The 15,433-nt window shown below is 44.7% G+C and overlaps 1 long non-coding RNA gene across 1 annotated transcript; it reads left to right on the top strand.

Annotated features, from left to right (window-relative positions):
- The first annotated feature begins 4,540 nt into the window (after positions 1–4,540).
- On the top strand, positions 4,541–14,935 carry LOC122708167. Its single transcript, XR_006345031.1, has 3 exons — positions 4,541–4,794; positions 13,589–13,692; positions 14,568–14,935. It is a non-coding gene; the product is annotated as an uncharacterized LOC122708167 (long non-coding RNA).
- Positions 14,936–15,433: the final 498 nt, after the last annotated feature.

Genomic DNA, 15,433 nt, shown 5'->3' with positions numbered 1-15,433 from the left:
GTTTTACAAAAGGCAGAGGAACCAAAGATCAAATTGCCAACATCCATTGGATCATCGAAAAAGCAAGAGAGTTCCAGAAAAATATCTACTTCTGCTTCATTGCCTACACCAAAGCCTTTGACTGTGTGGATCACAACAAACTGGAAAATTCTGAAAGAGATGGGAATAACAGGCCAGCTGACCTGCCTCCTGTGAAATCTGCATACAGGTCAGGAAGCAACAGTTAGAACTAGATATGGAACAACAGAGTGGTTCCAAATCGGGAAAGGAGTACATCAAGTTTGTATATTGTCACCCTGCTTATTTAATTTATATGCAGAGTACATCATGAAAAATGCTGGGCTGGATGAGGCACAAGCTGGAATCAAGATTGCCAGGAGACATATCACTAACCTCAGATATGCAGATGACACCACCCTTATGGCAGAAAGTGAAGAAGAACTAGAAAGCCTCTTGATGAGAGTGAAATAGGAGAGTAAAAAAGTTGGTTTAAAGCTCAACATTCAGAAAACTAAGGTCATAGCATCCAGTCCCATCACTTCATGGCAAATAGATGGGGAAACAGTGAAAACAGTGTCAGACTTTATTTTTTGGGGCTCCAAAATCACTGTAGATAGTGATCTCAGCCATGAAATTAAAAGATGCTTACTCCTTGGAAGAAAAGTGATGACCAACCTAGACAGCATATTAAAAAGCAGAGCCGTTACTTTGCCAAAAGGGGTCGTCTAGTCAAAAGTATGGTTTTTCCAGTAGTCATGTATGGATGTGAGAGTTGGACTATAAAGAAAGCTGAGCACTGAAGAATTGATGCTTTTGAACTGTGGTGTTGGAGAAAACTCTTGAGAGTCCCTTGGATTGCAAGGAGATCCAACCAGTCCATCCTAAAGGAGATCAGTCCTGAATATTCATTGGAAGGACTGATGGTGAAGCTGAAACGCCACTACTTTGGCCACTGGATGCAAAGAACTGACTCATTTGAAAAGACCCTGATGCTGGGAAAGATTGAAGGTGGGAGGAGAAGGGGACGACAGAGGTTGAGATGGTTGGATGGCATCACTGACTCAATGGACATGAGTTTGAGCAAGCTCTGGGAGTTGGTGATGGACAGGGAAGCCTGGCGTGCTGCAGTCCATGGGGTCGCAAAGAGTCAGACCCAACTGAGCAACTGAACTGTACTGATAATATATTTATGTGTGTGTGTGTATGTGTGTATATATATATGTATACTTTTCAGATCTGTTTCCACTATTACTAGGATATTAGAAGATGCTGAGTATAGTTCCATGTGCTGGACAGCACGTTCTTGTTGTTTACCTGTTTTATATACAGAGTTGTGTGTAAATTACTCCCAAAATCCAAGTTTTTCCCCTTTCCCAGTTGGTGCTAGTGGTAAAGAACTTGTGTGGCCAATGCAGGAGAGGTAAGAGATGCAGGTTTGATCCCTGTTTTAGGAAGATCTTCTGGAGGACCACACAACAACCCACTCCAGTATTCTTGCCTGGAGAATACCAGGGATGGAGGAGCCTGGCAGACTACAGACCATTGAGTCACAAAGAGTCAAACACAGTGGAACCAACTTTGCATGCGCATACTTTCCCCTTTGGTAACTGTCAGTTTGCTTACCATGACTGTGAGTCTATTTCTGTTTTGTAAATAAGTTCATTTGCGTCATTTATTTTTTGGATTTCATGTATAAATAATATCATTAGACATTTGTCTTTGACTTGCTTCACTTAATATGATAATTTCTATGTCTGTCCTTGTTGCTGCAAATGGCACTGTTTCATTTTTTATGGCTGAGTAAGATTCCATTGTATGTCATAGTCACGATGAAGAACAGTATGGAGGTTCCTTAAAGGATTAACAATAGAGTTATCACATGACCCAGAAATCCCACTCCTGGACACGTATCTGGAGAAAATTCTAATTCAAAAGCATACATGTCCGTCAATGCTCATAGCAGTTCTGTTTACATCTGCCAAGACATGGAAGCAACCTGTGTCCATTGGCAGATGAATGGATAAAGAAGATGTGGTATACAATTATTCATGTTTATATCTCTTATATTCAAGGTATTATACTTGACTCTGGGGATGTTAACAAGGTCTGATTTAGTAAGTTGCTTAAATATGCATTTAAGGAAATAAGAGATGAGGAAACTGGGGGAAAAAAAAACTTAATGCATAAATGGATGAGTATGTGTCCCAATAAACATGGTAGGAGAATGCTAACTCATTGCACTGAAGGAAAGACATGATCTGGGAAAGCTCCATCCGGGTAGAGAGGTTTGAATTAATCCCATTAGGAAATGAGGAATTTGGATTGATGAATAAGAGAAGCTTGTTCTAAGGAAATCACTAGTGGATACCTGAGGAGTGGAAAGGTATGGTGAGTGGCCAAAGCATTATAAGGAAATGAAGATAACTGGCAAGATAAAGGATGAAGCCGGGTCTCAGAAAGAGAGAGCTTTGAGTTTGTACATGACCCAACTGGTGATGAGGATGTGAAGCAAGGATTCGGACGCTGAAATGGCACCTTGCAGAAAATTTTGTCAGTAATATAGTATTTGGAGTGGATATAGGAGACAATGGGGCAGAGGAAAAAACAAAATCTCTGTTACACAAATCTAGGTAGGTATTGATAAGGACAGTTGACTGGGACTGGTGAGCAGGAGGAAGGATTATGTGTGAGCAAAGTCGGTCCTCAGGGACTGGTGAGGATTTTGGAAGAGATGAGTAAAATGGTGATGTTGTGGTTTTAATAAATTTAGAATGTGATACATAAAGGTTGAAAACAGGTTGAAAGGAAAACTTATTAGGCTTGATTTTAGACAGTACTTCGAGGGAAAATTTCAGTTAAAAAAATCCTGCTTGTGGATCGAAAGGTGGACATAAACCACAGGTGAAAGGTCAAGCTTAAGGTAGAATGGAGATCTCAGAATCACTGTCATGCTGTCTTTGACCAAAGTCCTCAAGGACAAAGATTCTCCAAGGAAGTGATGACAGGTAGAAAGGAAGCCAGGGTAAGCCTGAATTTCAGGGGTTCACACAAGCAGCAGCAAGAAGAAGAAAGAGGAAATGGCGCCCAGCTCTGAGTTTCAGAGATGGAAGATTAGGTATTGCAGTATTTCTAAAAGTTTCAGTGAAGATTTTGTCAAGATAGGAAAGACTAAGGTGTGATTACATACCAAAGAGATTATATGTGTGAGAGACAGTGAGCAAGTTAAACCTGTGAGTTGGGATTAACTTGCTGTGAAAAATGCCTTTCTCTGGGAAAAGGGCCACACATGTACATAATCAAGAACTTACATGGGCAGGAAAAAAAAAAAAAAAAAAGAAACTCAAATCTGTTCAATTTTAAAATACATTTTTTCCCCAGTGAACTTATGTGTGTGGATACACACACTTATAATTTTGCAGTTTGTTGACATGTATAGACACACAGACACACACGCTTTGGGAGGGTGTCTGCAGAGCCTGTGTGGTGAGTGGAGGGAAAGCGATGCTATAAAAACACTCCGGACAGGATTACTCTGCGTAAACGACAGCATGTGTGGCTTGTTCCCACCGGCAGCTCAATATGTGTTGCAAACCAAATCAAATTTTGGGGTTTTTTTTGAATCTCTGATCTAACAAGAAACACACTGAGAAACTTGCAATCCCTCTTCAAACACACCCCAAGACATTCACTGAGACTTCTAAGGAGAAGCAGAGTGTGTCTGAGCTTAGACCCTCAAAGTCAGCCCTGTGGTTTCTGAGGAGGCAGATCTAAAGCCTAAAAGTTGATCCTATACATTAGTGGAGAGATGACTTCACAGAATTTAAGAAGAATAAAAACATCGAGACACATATCCACATCCACGGCCTACTCCTACACACATGGAGACAGTCAACTTTAATAAGAACCAGACTGATTTGACTTAAAAAATATATCTGTGCTTTTAAAATAATCCATGCTGGCTTCAGTTCAACCCTTCAAATAGTAACTAAAGTCAGCCCATCTTCTATAGGCGTCTGTTTTGCGTCCCTGAAACAGAGTCCTTCAGTTTCCACAATAGAAAGGTCTGAGAAGCTAAAGCTAGGAGATGCAGACTCCCCACACCTTGGGGAAAATCATCCTGTTAGAAAGTGGAGGAGTCCCCTGTCTCCTGCAGTGTGGCCTGTCCCAGCAGCCCTGTCTTGAGGAGGCCAGTTAAAGGGAGACATTGCTGCCCATTGACTTAGCTGATTCCCTGGGCTAAAACCGGAGTAGATATGACTCTGAGACCCTGGGATGGGCTAAGAGGACTTTTGGATTCCAGCCCAGGATTTAAAAGAAAGAATCTTAATGCTTTTGGGGGCCCTCTTCCTGCCAAGTCCCAGCTAAACAAAAAAGGACTCAAAGAAATAAACCAGAAGAAGAAAAAGAGACAGGTGAGGGAGATAATTGAGAAAAAGGAGAAAAAGAAGAAGAGGAGAAAGCTGAGGGATGGAAAGAAGACAAGTCAAAAGGGAAGGAGGGAGGGAGGGGAGGAAAGAAGCCAAGGAGAAGGCACGGGTTTTTGCGAGAAAAGCAGAGACAGCCTGAAACACAGGGTGGTGGAGAAGGCGAGGGAGAGGTTGTCTGGAGCAGCTTATCTGAACAAAGTCAGACTTCTCACAGGCAGCTGCGGGGGTGGCCCAATCCGTCATTCACATCTCAAGCTCACAGGATCAATGGGAAAGTCGGTCATTTGACCATCCACGGCACGTCAGAATCATTAGGAACTGAGCACCAGAGACCAGCCTGTTGAACTCCTCACTGTCTGCACCAGAGGTAAGCAATGCTGAACACACAGGCTCCCTACACTGCATTCCGGGGTCTGTGTGCTTATGAGTCATTTTTCTTGTGCTCTAAAAAAGTCCTGAGACTAATCAAATTCTTAAGAGATGACTCTCATCTAGACATTCCTGGGCTGAAAGGGAGTAACCACGATGACTTTGCATGGTACAGAAAAGCCAAGCCCAGAACCTACATCAGGATGTCCCTTCCTCTGTCCCAGGGGCCTCTGGATTGCTCAATCCAGTAGGTAACTTCCAGGTCCTCTCTCTTTTGTATCTGATGCCACCAGCCAGTCTCTCCTCTGCGGAGCTTTACTTCCTTTGGCTTTGGGAAGCCACATACTGCTGATCATCTTCATTATAAAGTGACCAACCATCCTGGTTTTCCGAGAGCTGAGGGGTTTCTGGCACTGGGGACATTTAGTACTAAGATGAGAAAGTGCCAGACAAGCTGGTACACATTGGTCACCCCATCACGCCTACTAATCTTCTCTGTGCAGCCGCCAACACGTCCCCTCTTTACCGCCCATCCTTAGGAAGCAGACTTCTAGTCTTGTCTCCCAAGTCCACACCTTTCCCCGTGTACCTGACTCCCTGGGTGCTTAACTCTTGCTCTGTATTGACAAGAGCAGAAGTACCTCTAATTCAACAGGTCCCTCCCAGCATTGGATCTGCCTGTGATATGTCCACATATTCTGTTCTCCCAGTGGCTTTCTCAATTGTTCACTTTACCCTTATGGGTTTTACTCAAGTTTCATCTCCCCCATGTAGTTTCGCCTGATTTCCTGACCCATTTCTGGTTTCTCAGCCTTCCTTTAATAGAGACTACACTATATACCCTATCATTTAATTAATCTGCATCCTAACATGGTATCTAATTTTGTACATCAATAAGTCTCTGAAATTGTAGTGTCAGAGACAAATAGATCTGGGTCTTAAGTTCCAGGTCTACCAATAATTTCCTAACGCGTATTGAATGCTTGTTCTCGGGAGCCAAATTTAAGTTGCTTTACATCATCTCATTTATACTTTGTCACTCTTACTGGAAATAGTGACAGATTTTATTTTCTTGGGCTCCAAAATCACTCTGGACAGTGACTGCAGCCATGAAATTAAAAGATGCTTACTGCTTGGAAGAAAAGCTATGACAAACCTAGACAGTATTAAAAAGCAGAGATATCACTTTGCCGATAAAGGTTCATCTAGTCAAAGCTATGATTTTCCCAGTAGTCATGTTCCGATGTGAGAATTGGACCATAAGAAGGCTGAGCACTGAAAAATTGATACTTTCAAACTATGGTGCTGGAGAAGACTCTTGAGAGTCCCTTGGACAGAAAGGAGACCAAACCAGTCAATTGTAAATGAAATCAACCTGAATATTCATTGGAAGGACTGATGCCGAAGCTGAAGCTCCAATAAGTTGACCACCTGATGCAAAGAGCCAACTCATTGGAAAAGACTTTGATGCTGGGAAAGATTGAGGGCAGGAGGAGAAGGGGGTGACAGAGGATGAGATGGCTGGGTGGCATCACTGACTCAATGGACATGAGTATGAACAAACTCTGGGAGATAGTGAAGGACAGGGAAGCCTGGCATGCTGCAGTCCATGGGGTCACAAAGAGTTAAACACGACTTAGCAACAGCAACATTTATACTTTACAACTTCAAGAGGAATCCTTTTATGGATGAAAAAAAATGTAACTCAGAGATGCTAACGAATGTGCCTGTGTAAACACAGTAGGTAGGGTTACAGTTTAGCTGACTGAACCCAGAACTAGGTTCTTGGCTATAAACTGTTGGGTTTTAATAAATTCAAGATTAAATGTACTATGACTATTTCCAAGAAAATCTCTTATTACTCTAAAGATTATACTACTAGTGACCAAATCTTTCCATAAATTCTCCTCTAATTCTCTGCTAATCTGCCCAGAAATTCTGAACAGAAACCCCTTTGGCCCTCAGAGCCTGCAGACCCATTAGTGCTTGATGCTCATGTATCCTATGGCCCTCCTGCCCTATACCACGCCCCCACATCCCCGCTTGGTGTAACCACTGTAAATGCCCCCCTCTCCCCATCCCCAGTAAATATTTTATCTTTCACAAGCAGCTGGAAGGAGAGAGGTGCGCTAGCAGCAGGCTCGGTCAATCCTGTTTAAATATTGATCACAAACATCGTTAAAATAAAAGTCTATCGACTCAGCTGGTGACTTTGCAGCTTCAACACTTTGCAGAAGGCAATTTTCCATGTGCGGTGACTCCAAGCAACTTGCTTGAGTTATGATGTTAATAAGCGAGGCACCTCCTTTGGGGGAGCTCTGGGATCCTGAGGCAGCTGCGAGAGGAACTAGTCCCTGGCCTTGCGGTGATTCAGAAGTCCTTCCTCCAGCCTTCTTAGCCCTACGGACCTGCATCCCCGAAGCTCACATCTCACCTTTGGAAGCCAAGCTGAGCTGGCATGCTTCCAGAGTTGGGAGAGTGTGCCTTCGGGGGCCTTAGAAATGTTTAAGGGTAAAGTGACAGTAAGGGGGATGGTACGGCTTCTGGCAAAGGGGTTAAGTCCGTTCCTCTGCAGCAGCTTAGCATCTGTCAGAATCTTGAGGGACTGAAGGGACCCCTTCCCACCCCGGGGCTTCTGATTCAGTCAGTCTGGGACCTGGCTCAGGAATTTGCATTTCTATCAAGTTTCTAGGTGACCAGAGCTGCTGGCTCAGGGGCCACACTTGGAGAGCATTACCATTACCTACACCCGTACTTCCCTAGTAGCTCATTTGGTAAACAATCTGTCTGCAATGTGGGAGACCCGGGTTCTATTCCTGGGTCAGGAAGTACCCTGGAGAAGGAAATGGCAACCCACTCCAGTACTCTTGCTTGGAGCATCCCATGGACAAAGAAGCCTGGCGGGCTACAATCCATGGGGTCCCAAAGAGTCGGAGAGGACCGATCGGCTAAGTTTCTTCCTTTCCCGCCGTACTAAGGTGGCAGCTTGTGCTGAGATCAGCTTGTCCTCCGAGTGCTCTCGGTGCTGCCTCCTCACGTCTTACAGCTTAGCCCTTATCTAGCCCAGCGGTTTTCAAACTCTTATTGAAACTCCTTAGAGATATCGACAAAATCCCAATGGAGGTCCACGATTCAGGGTGAGAACCAGCTCACCCTGGCTGAAGGGAGAACAGAAGGCCAAGGGTGCCCCAGCAGAGCCCTGTGGCTCCAAGGATCTGCTCCAAATGCCCTTCTTTTACAAATGAGACAACTGAGAGCCCAGATGAAGACATGACTCCCTGGAAAGCCAGGATTAGAGCCCAAATTTCCCCCTTTCCCAGAACAGCTACTGTATCTAAGTTAAGGGATAATTGAGCACTCTTAGTTGAAAGGTGACGGTGGATGAACATATCTTTAGGGAGAATTCATCCAGCCATCACTCTTTTGAACGAGTCTGTGTCTTCCACACCTGGGCGGAAGAAAGAGCATTCAGGACCTGGGTTCTTGAAAGCTCTCCTGAGTGGACTGAATGCAGCAATTCAGTCTGCTTCAAGAGTGTGTTCAGATGGCCTACATCTCTGCCTCTCTATATAAACAGAGATAATGGCCAAAGGGGGCACTACGATGCAAGAGAAAAGAGGCATTAGTAAGAAGGAGGTGTAGCCCAGGGAGTGTGTCCCTCAAGGATCAGAGAGCTGTAATTCACAGAAATTTGACAATGGGCAGATTCTAACAAAAAGAAGATTATGAGTTGGTCAGCTTTTCAAATCTTTCTATGTGGACATGTAAGTCACTGTGCTGATTGGCTGGAGGTGGCAATAAGGGATAAGTACAGAGCCAGAGCAATTCACCAGAAGGCAGCCAAGAGGTGAGATCCATTCCTCTATCTTCTTTTCTGTCTGGTCTGATCCCCCTTCCTGCTATCACTCAGAGCCATGGCAGACACAGGGACTCTGAGTCAGCACATCCAGCATTGCCTTCTGGGTTCCCCAAAGAAAAACTAAATAGAATCTCATATGGGCAACTGTGTTCCTTCTAAAATGGAACATGAAGAAAATAGGAGGGTCCCCGTTAATTAACTTAGCATAAAGCAGTTACAAAGATGCTATTTTCATTCCTCTGGTGCCAAATGGCACTAAGCTGGTGACTCAGGCAGCAGACAAAAACAAGGGGAGCTCAAACTCCATTTTCCCTGGGAAGCAGACGTGGCTGTTAGAAGCTCCCAACCCCATACGCAGAGAGGATTGGGCTGTGCAAGTGGATTTCATTGTCTGGTTTGGATCGGCGTCTACAGAGAAACACAACTATAAAGCAAGTATATGTCCTTTCCCCCCACATTCAGCAAAACCTATCCATTTTGTTCACTTCCAACTCTCAGCTCTTCAGCCAACTCTTTCTCAGCTGGTGATTTTTCAGGAGTCCTGCAGGGTGCGGGTGAAGCCCTCTGTGGCTCCTTCTACCCCAGCATTTATAGGACCAAGCACTTCATCTCACTTTACTCTGAAGATAAACAGGGAGCCTTGAGGTCTCAGGCAGGCTGATTGGAATAACCAATCCCAAATGCTCTTTCAGAGTTCAGGAAGCCTTATTTGAAACAGCTGATGTCCTGAACTCAGCCAGTTTTGACTGGAAATTTCACTCCACTTGGATGCAAAGTTTATGTGGTTGCTGTATTACCCAAAGTGAGTGAATAAATAATAATCAAAAGATTGCACCTCTGTTAGGAAGACAGAAAATTCTGGAAAGGATCCTGAGAAAGAATTTAGTCTGAACAGGGGCAGGTCCAAATTGTGCTGTTTTTCAAACATGCAAAGTATATTCTTGCCTCAGGGCCTTTGCACTTATTTTCATTATGGAATTGAAATCCAAATATATCCAGAAATCCATATATATGTATATATATTTCCCTTCCTTAATTAAAATGTCTCTTCAAATGGCAATGCCTCTGAAATTCCCCCCCAACCATCCTTTCTAAAATGGCACCTCTATAGTGTCAGCATTATTTTCCTGTTTTATTTTCCTCGCAGCACCTCTAATTCTATTTTTATGTTTTTAAATTCTTCTTGGACCATCTCTCAGGGGTATGTAAGTTCCACAGAGATGAATTATCTTACCACCTTCTATAGTATATCCTGAGGGCTCTTTTGCACGTGGATGCTCAGTGAGGATTTGTTTGTTAAGTGAATGAATTCTAGAGCGCTCACTGCCAAGTCCATTCATGTTGCCTCTGGGGTGGAGAAATGTGACTCTTGTATAAACTGTAAACTGCCACATCGGTGTACAACATTGTTAACATATCAGTCTTCATTTTAGGCCCTCTCTATTGAAAAGTATTTTCCTTTCACTTAAAGTCTTCCACTGCAAATTAAATAATTGAGGGAAATCAAGAGTGGCTTTTAGCCACCGTTTTCAAAGAAAACAAAAACACGTTCTGATTTTGTTACAAGAGTTGGCATATTTGGTAGCACAAACCTCAGTATAGAGGGCAAGAGAAGAGAGTCCTATTTGCCTAACTGTCTTAGACTCACCAGTCATGAAAACCGTCTAGTCCCACTGTGTCTAATTGCCATTGAGAGCCAATGTGTCCCATTTTCCACTGTGCTCTAATTCCATTTATGTATTAACAAGCAATCCTATTTTCTGAGAATTTTCTAGGGAGCATTTTACATAAAGCTTCTCAACCACCCCAAGAGTGAGACTGTCATAGTCCTTACTTACTGGAGGACAAAGCAGATTCCAGAGGCTGAAGTGAGATCCCCAATGTCAGAGCACCTTGGAAACAAATCAGTTACTGGAAAGAAGTAGCCTTCAAACTCAGATATTCAGTCCCCAAGCCCAGTAGTCTTTCTTCCTAACCAGACTGCATCTTCAGGATATGTGATTTCCAGGGAAGGTAGAGTCAGCTTGGCATTTCCCACCTGGGCATTCGTCTAATAAATTCCTATGCCTTTTTCTAGCTGCCCTTGGGGTGAGGAGTCATGTACACATTTTGTTTCCTCACACCAGCCTCTGCAGCTGAGTTCCAACAGTCCAGAAGGGAAAACGCATCCAGAAATCCATCAGAGAGCATTAACAGACTGTGCTTGTTGATAATCTAACAACAAACAGTAAATCCTCCTCTTAGCCTAGACTCCCCATGTTGGACCAGCAGGGCTGTTTCCTGGGGGGAAAGAGGAAGCAGAAAACAGTGTTGCTGAGAATAAAGCCAGGCACAGCCTCAGAGAACCCAATAGCAATCAGGATGCTCCCCACCAGAACTGCCCTTCTAGCCTGGTGTGCCCCCTGCAGGAAGAGTGGTAATTACCCAGGTGAGAAGCGGAGGCTCTATCCCAGCTCTGCTGGGGATGAAGCTGCTGTGCTGCTAATAACCTGTCTCAGGGCTTGCGGCCAAGGAGGAGGTCAGGTGCCCCAGGCCCTCTTTAGCGGAAAAGCACAGTTATCACAGGCAGCCACTGCTTTCCTGGTGGGTGATATTCCTCTTAGGAAAAGGTTTATCTGGTGATGCCCCAAACAGTCAGCATGGGGCTATTATTCTGCTCCTGATCACCAGTATGAATCACACAGGTGGAGCTGGGTGGTGGCTCAAACCCTAGAACCCACTCCAGTATTCTTGCCTGGAGAATCCCATGGATTGAGGAGCCTGGCGGGTTAAGGTTCATGGAGTCACAAAGAGTCAGACACGACTGAGCGTCTGAGCAACCGGTTTCCAAAAGGGGGCAGGCTAATTTATGGAGGAGATCATGGTCTTCTGAATATATAGAATTAACAAAGTGGAAAGGAAGTGAGCACCGAGACTTTTGGATGGGAATCAGGAAGCTAAGTCCTTCTGAAGACGTGTCGTGTGCCCAGGAGAATGGGCTACCATGATGGGAAACGCCGATAAGGATATAGGGTGGCTCTTGCCCCCAGGAAGGTTGAAGACTAGGTGGAGAGAGAAATGAAAACATGTACCAAATGTGAATAAAATAGGATGGAGCTGAGTGCTAAGTGGGAGTTAGTAATAAGCGTCAAGGTAACATCTGATAAGTAGGCATTTGGCACACTTAGTAAGTGCAAGAAGGATTTCACGAATGACCAAGGAAGAAATGTCTGCTGGAGCGAGGTCCTGAGCTGGGCAGCTAGGATCAGGGCTGAAGTCTGACTAGAAGCTGGGAGGTGGAGGGCACTCAGAGCCTGAAAAGACAAACTAAGACAAACAGAAAGCAAGCCAATGATGACATTCATAAACATGTCTATGGCTCAGCATAGTTTGCAATCTATTTTTATGTATTTAGCTCTCATAACTAAACTTGAGACAGGCTGGTTTGATCAGATGAGAAGTCTAAGACTCAGAATATTTAGCAAAAATACCTAATATTGTTATGCCCAATGTCCGAATCCCCGAGCGGGAAGAGAGAAGGCCTCCAAGACAATGCAACTCGCATAAAGGGAAGTTTATTGCTGACTCGAGTCAGGGCTCCTGCTGCATCCAACGCAGTGGTGCGGGGTCAGAGAGCCCCGAGCCCAAGCTTTTACACAAATTTATAGGGTGAGCACACGCCGTTGGTAGTTGGTTTAAGCAGATAAAGCAATTTCATTGGTCAAAACTTTCGCGCGCGGAACTTTCCCTGGGGTTTCCACCCCGTTCCTAATTGGCAAACAGCGGTCAGTGTTAAGCGAAAGCTGATCCAGGTGGCCTGATAATCTTACCACCCAGAAGTAGGAAGGCCTACTCTTAATCTAAGCTGCCTGCCATGGCATTACTTCTGCCCGCCTCACAATATTACTCAGTCGTTAGGTATTGGAGCTGGAGCAAGAATCCAGCTCCATGTGTTTTCCTTTCTAAGCCACAGGATTTTGAAATCTTTTTGACTCTAGCTTGTAGCAAGAAAGACATGTTACATTATGGACTGGTACACACGTGATATCATTCTATAATATAGCACTCACCTTTACTGAGTGACATGTTTTCTAATCTATCCTAGTCTATTTCTTTACCAGATAGTTTTGGTTGTATAATGGACCCAAAACTGAATGGCTTAAAACAGCAACAGTGTAATTTGCTCATGACTCTGTTGGGTGTTTTTTTCCTAGGCCAGTAGATCTCAGCTGGGAGTGATTTTGCCTTTTGGGGGGCACATGGTTGTGTCAAGAGTGTTTTGATTTTTATCACTGTGGTGGTGGATGCCACCGACATTTAGTGGGGGAAGGCCAGAAATGCTGCTAAACATCCTATACTGTGCAGAACAGCCCCGAAACAAAGAATTACCTGGTCTCATATGTCAGTAGCACCAAGGTTGAAAACCCCTCTTCTGCACTGGGCAAAGCTCAGCTGATCTCAGCTGGGCCGGCTCATGCATCTGTGGTCAGCTGGCGGGTTGGCTAGGGGAGGGGAGAGGCTGCTTGGTTCTGGATGGGCCTTGCTCACAGGTCAGGTTTGCAGTCTGGGGAAAAGGCAACTGAGGCATGTATTTTGGTTCTTGCACAGGCTGATCCAGATTCATTCACACGGGGATCATCTCAGAGTTCCCAATGGCAGCAGGAGAGGGCAAGTTCCAAAGCTTAAACAGTTTTAAAGCTGTTGTTTAGGTCATGCTTGCTATTGTTTCGCTGGCCAACGAGTCACATAGAGGCAGGAAAGAATGGAGGGCCCTGACGGTAGCACTCTGCCATCATTTCACTAGAAGAAGATTCTGTTCACAGCCCAGTAATGTATTTCAGGACCTACAAACCGATCAGTACTTGTAGACTGAAAGAGGCTACTTTGTATCAGACCCTTTGCAAGCTATTCAATAGGACTTATCTCTCTCTCTCTTTTTTCCTTTCATTTCCAGAATATCGGACAATGTCATATGTGTAGTAGGGGCTCAACACATATTTTACGTGAGACATTGGAGATGCCCATAAAGAAACTTGCCTGACTTCGGATGGATACTTGGTAAGAAAAGTTGGCTGGTTGAAGCTGAGCCAGAGCATGGCACTTTGAGAATGCCAAACAAGGGAATATTTTTATTTTTATTTTTGTTTATTTATTTATTATTTGACTGCACCACCCAGCGTGTGGGATCTTAGTTCCCCGACCAGGGATCAAGCCTGTGGCCCCTGCAGTGGAAATTAAGAGCCTTAAGCCTTGGACGGCCAGGGGAGTTGCAGGGAAACATTTTTAAACCAGCTACCTAGATGAAGACTGAAGTACCAGATTCCTAGTCAGGCCTACTTCTCTGGAGATGTAGGGTCTCTTATACCTACCTTTCTCCTCTCATTGCGTCACCCATTATCAACTAAGTTAAAACATCTAGGCTTTCTGTACCTAATCAGAACATATGAAAAAAAGAAGATTGTACCTTATGGTGCTTACAGATAGTTGGGGGTGGGGGGTGGGTGGAACTTATGGGAATTCAAGAAATTGTGAGCCTGTTAATTTTCTCAAAGGAAAGTTTTGCTTCTTTGGGAGAAAATAGGAAACCACACGGACATACAATCAAAGAATACTTTTTGTTTCAAGTCCAGAAAACCTGGTTTGAGGAATTAAGCAAGCTGTACTTTGCTTGCCATTGAGAATTCAAGAGATTCTTGGAAGGTGAGAGATGGGGAAATGAGTCTGCTGTATTCTAAGACCTGCTGTGTGTGCTGTCAGAGAGGCCGCTGTCCCTCTCTGGGCCTTGCTTTCCCCTGCTGTAGAGTGAAGTGATGAGGTTGAATGAGCACAGAGGTCCCTCCCGGCAGGCAGCTTCTGATGGCCTGTGTCTCTCCGTGTTTCTTGTGGCTGGAGGAAATTCTGACCCCGTCTCCCCTCTCTGCTCATTGTTTCAGGCAGCATCCTGCCTTGCGAGGAGAGCGAGCTCTTGATGTCAATCACGGGGTAACAGAATGAGAGCCTTCCTGTCTGTCCCCTGTGGGGAAATTGCAGGCAGACAATTAATCCAGCTCTTTACACCAGACCCCCCTCCACACAGCATGTGATGGGGAAGGCCTCTCACTTCCCTTCTGGCTCCCACATGTCACCGAACCTGTTGCCTCATGATTCAGTCCGCCATTGCCATTAAAGTTAACCATCCCCGGGAAAATGAATGCGCAGTTAACAAAGTGATAAGTTGATGCTTAAACTTTAAGCAGATTGCTTCTAGCTAATCTCATTTAAGTGGCAGACAGAATCACAGGCACTCTCAGCTCTGTATAAGCCCCAGCACCCAAGAAAATGAGTGGGCTCCCAAGGGGAAAACCTCACTATGCTTCTCCTTCCAGAAGCTGAAATGGAGTGGGTATGTGATGGGGGCCAGGGAGATGGAAAATGGAAAGTGATGTCCTGCTACCCTGAGGGCCAAGTTAGTGGGTTAGCCTTAGGAGCATCACTTAACCACTCTGAGAGTCCATTTCCCTATTCAGCAAAATGGGTGCAGTGATATCTCTGAGGATATAACTCTTGGTAAGAAGTAGAGGCTATGTGAGTGAAGTGATTTATCCAGCCCTGGCACATCGGAGGCTCCCAGTAACAAGAGGTGGAGGGTGGGCACTGGAGGCTCCCTGGGAAGTCCCTTATTGCCAGCTCTGGGAGGAGACCCCCCTTCCAACCTCCCTTCCCCCCCAACAGCTGATGAAGAACTTTTTACACGGATACTAACACAAAAAGGAGGCAGAGACTTGCTTACACTTTGGGAGAAGAGGAGTGACGGCCGAAT

The sequence above is a fragment of the Cervus elaphus genome, chromosome 14 (assembly GCF_910594005.1).
Source record: "Cervus elaphus chromosome 14, mCerEla1.1, whole genome shotgun sequence".
NCBI classification, from domain to species: domain Eukaryota; kingdom Metazoa; phylum Chordata; class Mammalia; order Artiodactyla; family Cervidae; genus Cervus; species Cervus elaphus.
This window is presented reverse-complemented; position numbering and strand designations above follow the sequence as displayed.